Below are 5886 nucleotides of genomic sequence, written 5' to 3'. Positions count from 1 at the left end.
TTTGCCCATCCACATCATCTAGAGCAGTGGCTCTCAACCTTCCCAGTGCTGCCTTCCTTTAACACAGTTCCTCATGCGGTGGTGACCCCAACCATAAAATTATTTTTGTTGCTACTTTATAACTGTAATAATTTTGATACTGTTGTGTCTTGTATGCAAACATCTGTGTTTTCTGATGGTCTCAGGTGCCCTAGAGGAGTCATGACCCACAGCCAGTCTGCTAACATCGTGCCTTTCCTGTCCGTTTCCCAGCAGATCTGTGAGAGGCAAGGCTGCCTGGTGGGAGCTGGGCCCTGAGGTTAGGAACAAGCCACCAACTCAGGGGTGCTTCGGGGGAACCCTTTGCTCCAAGCCTCTCACCAGTGAGACAGAGTGGCACTTCTGCTATGCAGAGGAGTCTGAAGAATAAGATGGGCATTGGACACCATCCTAGCCCCAGGCTGGTAGGGCTGGAGAAAAGTCCAGCCGCCACTTCCTCCCACAATTCAAGTTCACTTGAAAGCACTAAGGCCCAGGTGGGACAGATCCAGGAAGCAAAAGAACAGAATGGGATTTCTGTGCCATAACCATTCCATCCAGGGAGCCCAGCAACTGTGTGCTAATGGCTCCAAAGTCCATATTGTTCCAGATCAAGAACCTGGCCCCTGTGATCTGCCTGGCCTTTTCCCAGCTCCAGAAAAGCCAGGCCTCACATCTCCACAGCATCAGGGCCAGGTCAGGATCTATTGGGAAGACTGGTCTCCAAGAGCCCACTTTCCTCCATGAGCAGCAAGAGGTATCCCAACACACAGTGGAAATCTAGGTGTGTACTGGCGGGAGAAGGCATCCGTCTCAGTCTGAACCATGGCCTTCCCTCAACAAGCTGTGCTGGCTAGTCTGTGTCAACTTGATACAAGCTAGATTCATTGGGGGAAAGGGGGTCTCAATTCCCTAAGATCCAGCTGTAAGGCAATTTCTTAATGAGTGATTTATGGGGGAAGGCCTAGCCCATTATGGGTGGTGCCATCCCTGGGCAGGTGGTCCTGGGCTTTATAAGAAAGCAAGCAGGCTAATCAAGCCATGGGAACAACCCAGTGAGCAGCACCCCTCCATGGCCTCTGCATCAGCTCCTGCCTCCAGGTTCCTGCCCTGAGTTCCTGTCCTGGCTTTCTTCAGTGAGGAACAGTGATATGGAAGTGAAAGCCAGCTAAACCTTTTCATGGTGTATTACTACAGCAGTAGAACCCCTAAGACAAAGATCTTAGCCCTCACACCAGGTATATGACCTGACCCTAGGAGATCCACCTGTTTCTAGCCCAGCCTGGAAGATATCATACCTCTGGGTAGGAAATTTACTGAAGGGACATTTTCTTGGTGGTCTTCTATAAGGATCCTGTAGGCTCCACCTTTTAGCTGCCCAGCTCCTGGCCAGGCCCCTCAGGTTCAGAAGGACACACTCTGAAGCATCGAGGATCATTTATTCCCTCCAAGAATAGGGCTTTCAGGATAGGAGGACTTAGTACCAAAGGGCAATCAGATGGCCTTCAGCCAGAGGAAGAGAGGAGCATGAAGAAGAGGTGAGTCCCACTGCCATGCAGGGTTGGGGGGCAGTGGTCAGTTTTCAACATATCCAGCGAAGGGGGAGGAGCTATGTTGACCATCCAACCTTGGCGGAGTGAACTCTGGACCTGAAGCGGGAAGTCAAGGGAGTGTATGGAAAAAAAAAGAGAACAGAGGAGGGAGGGGTTTGGGAGGTGTCCATAGCAAAGGGGCCTGGTGCTGTGTGCTAGAGGAACACTATACCATCCCAGTGGCCAGGGTGAGTCCTGAGCACGTTCAAGGCAATAGGATGTGTTTACCCCTTCTCTACAGCCCCTGCTTCAGTGACATTTGGCTGCTGAAGCAAGGCTGAAACTGGCACACGGAGGAAGTGGAGACACAGGTCTGCAGGCCTAGAATGGTGCTTTTACCAGCACTGACATGGGCATGGATGGGGACAGGAGTGTAGGCAGCTGGTTTCCTCTGTCTGGAAGCCCTACTGTCACTTCCGGGTCAGTGAGAGCTGCAGAACCAGTGTTTGAGAGGCCATGGTAGAACAGAGACTTCCCAAGCTCAGCCCTGGAGGATCTGCCACTGTGGATGGTGTCTCTCCTCCCCAGGGTTCTCCGGATGGTTCCAAGTGGACATCTCAAGAGAGCTACTGCCGACCTGCAGTCCGCAGGTCCCCTTAGGTAGCTTCTGCTCTCGCACAAGTCTGGATGTTTTCAGTGGAAAGGAAAGGCATCTGCTAGGCCCTGTCAGCAAGAAAATAGAGCATAGCAGGCAGCCTGGTGAGGGGCCTGCTACACACGAACACACACACACACACACACACACACACACACACACACACACACACACACACTTCTGTAGTCCTGAAAGGTGAAGAGTAGGAATCTTATGGCCCCTGGGCCCATGGCGAGTGTCCTTGGTATCATTTCAGGTTTTAGCATTATGGCCCCTGGGCCCATGGCGAGTGTCCTTGGTATCATTTCAGGTTTTAGCAGCCAGGCTGGCCTGGACAGTACTTTGCTCCACCCTTTTCCTAGACAGCATTCTTGCATGTCATTTCTAGCCAGTGTCTACCCAGGGAGAAGGTGAGAGGGAACTAAAGTAGCAGGTCTTTTCAGAGCGCAGTCCTTCCCCTCAGGCAGGCACTCTTTTGAACTTGTGTTTCTCTTGTTATCATCCCTTGCTCTCTTCCCTCATTCTGTGGCTGCCTGCGCCCAGGCACTTCTTAAGGTGCTGAGTCAAGTTGGTTTCTGCTGGTGTCATCCTTATACTCCTCAGAGCCACCTGAGCTGGGAGGGGTTAACTGGGAAACCATTAGTAATGTGTCTGTGCCGGGCTGCTCATAACATATGTTCTCTGACTCTTTTTCACCATGTGGAGTTCAAGTGTGTCCTCATCGTACCGAAAATGAAGGCACCTGCATCCATTCATCCATCCATCCCTCCATCCCGTATGAGAATGGAATGGTTTATTAGGGGCCAGTATGACATACCATGGCTCAGGAATGCAGATTCTGGTTGCTCTGAATAATGTGTTCTAACATAGAAGTAGTTGCATAAACTTTTATGCTCACAGGAAAAAAAAAAAAAGGCACAAATCAAGGCATTTTCCAAGCCCATTGGTGGAAACATTAGGTAGGCAGGTTACAGACAAGCAGGGGAGTCTCTGCTACAGGCTTCAGATGCTATCCCAGGATATTCTTAGCTTTGCGGTTGGCAGAAGCTAACAAACAAAAAGTTCACAGTTAACCTCTGTCACACAGTGAGTTCAAGGCCAGTCTAGGGCCACACAAATTTCCATCTTGAAAAAAATTTTGGCACAAAGAGATCACAGGACAGGAAGAGTATCTAAAGAGGACGGACTCTCTGAGAAAGTGTCTTGCTGAGGAAAGAGAGTCTTGGGAACTCAAGGAGTTCAAGAACGAATGAGGTCCCATGGGAACAGAGTGGACCCTAGGAATGAGGGGATTTTTTGACAGGAGCTTGCCTAATTTGCCTGAGACACTGGATGGCATCTCCAGCCCTGTGAGGGAAAAAAAAAATAATCCATTTGTATTTACGAATACAACTTCAAATGGGCCACATGCCTGAATTAAAAGATAACACCATTTAAGTTTGCTTTGTTAAGCTTCAATTCCCTAGCCAGTTTCTGGTGTTTGCCTGCTGGTAGTTGTGAACTAGAAAGCTTGGGTGTGGCCCATTTCCATCATCACAAGAGTCCAGTAGTAGTCTGCGTGCCATCTTATCACTGTATAGAAGTCCTGAGACAATTAGCTGATCAATACGAGAGGTTTATCTTACCTGACAGTCACTCGGCCTCATTGATTTGGGCCTATAGTGCAGCAGAGAATCATGGCAGGAGCTGCTCTTCACAACTGCTGACTGTGACATTGTAGTTAGGAAGCAGTAAGAAAACAGGAAAAGGCTGGATCTCATAGTCCCCTTCAAGGTCAAGGTCAGACACTCTGCAACCTAAAGACATCCCACTAGGTCCCATCCTTTAAAAATACCATCAACAGCCTGGCACAGTGGTGCCCACCTTCCACCCAGATCTTAGGAGACAGAGGCAGGTGGATGTCTGTGAGTTTCTGGTCTACAAAGTGAGTTCCAAGACAGCCAAGGCTTATCAGAAAGACCCTGCCTCAAAAAAAAAAAAAAAAAAAAAAAACATACAGGGCATGTATTCAGAATACACAAACAGCCCTAATAGCTCAAGACTAAGCAGATGAGATGCTCAATTTTTAAAATATGAAAGATCTGGGTCAGCCAATGGAATAAAGACACTTGTCACCAAGCCTGACAACCTGAGCTCAGGGCCTGGGTTCCACATGGCGGCACTGACTACTGCAAATTTTCTGCTGATTTACACGTGTATGTTGTGGCAAATGCACATGAATGTTTTCTCCTCCCCCCCCCGCCACTAAACAAATATAATAAAAATTTATAAATTAGCCAGGCTTGGTGTTGCATGCCTCCCACCATTTGGGAGGCAGAGGCAGGCAGATCTCTGTAAGTTCAAGGCTAGCCTGGTCTACAAATCGAGTTCCAGGACAGCCAGGGCTACATGCAGAAACAAACCTTGTCTCAAGAAAGAGAGAGTGAAGGAGTTAATAAATTATGCAAGATCAAAACAGAGGAGTACTGAGTATGTGAAAATGTGCCTGATGTCGCTCTGATTCCTCACCAATCAGGGGGGGGGGGGGCTGTGACCTGACCTCAGGAAAGGCTAATGTTTGAAATCAGGCAGTCCTGAGGGCTGGCAAGGACAGGCAGCAGTCAGAGTAAGAAGTGGAAAGTCTGTTTTGGAAAGTCAAGTGTGTGCAAACTCCTGTCTGTCCCCTTCACCCAGTCCCTTCTCAGCAGGAACAAAACAAGTTCCTACAATGCTCTTGCATTTTTGTTCCAAATCGCTGACAGCTATCAGCAAACCAGACAATTCCATAGCCTCCGTGGTAGCCTGAGCTCTGGGTGGCTCCTCAGAATTACAGGCATGCAGAGTCTTGGTGCTAAGTATGCCCAAGCCAAGAGTTCCTCCCAGGTACTATGTCCAGTGGCAAAACTCTGTTCCAGCAGGAAGTCTGTGGCTGGCAGAGGACTCTGGGAGCAGTGGGCTCTTGGGTTAAGTGGAAACTGTCTGACAGACAGAATGTGAAAGGCGCGTTTATCAGTCACGGCAACTTTAATCACAGGACTTGTGTGTGCTTCTTGCCTATGAAATACACCTCAATAAAATTGATTTTTTTTTTATCTGATTTGCTGTACGTGGGTGAAAGGCCTGGTGTGGGAGAGATTGCAAGCTCCTCCCTGTCCTAGTGGGATTCAACCCAGCTCTGAGGGAGACAGCAGGAGGCCAGGCCCTAGGAGGCCATGGGTGGCAAGGAAAGTAGCCAGCTGGACAATGGTACATTGGCCTTTGGGTACAGGCAGTACAGAGTGTTCCAGAGCCAAGAGGTAGAGTTCAGGTCTGGTATGTCTCAGCCACACGTACTTCTACATGAGTAATGAAAGTAAGGCATACTTAAAGATTAACTTTCCTCGGAGTGCTCTTCGGTGAGGGGCATCAAAATCTGTGGTATGGACTCATGGCCATTAGTCTATGAACAGGGTGCTGTTTGATTCCCTCTGCTCCATGACTCAATCAGAAGGATAGTTAGAATATTTTCAGCGCCATGATTATTTTTTTTCTCTGCGTGCACATGCATATGCAAACGTGTGCAGGTATTCCCACTTACACATGGCCAGATGTTGACATTGGGTCCATTGATTTATTTATTTAGTTAGTTAGTTAGTTATTTCTCTCTCCACCTTTTTTAAGTCACATTTTGAATTTATTTATTTATTTATTATCTATTTATTT

Source organism: Psammomys obesus, unplaced genomic scaffold, assembly GCF_907164565.1.
Source record: "Psammomys obesus unplaced genomic scaffold, mPsaObe1.curated_primary_1811, whole genome shotgun sequence".
NCBI classification, from domain to species: domain Eukaryota; kingdom Metazoa; phylum Chordata; class Mammalia; order Rodentia; family Muridae; genus Psammomys; species Psammomys obesus.
The sequence above is the reverse complement of the archived record's forward strand: the minus strand, read 5'-3'. Positions refer to the sequence as shown.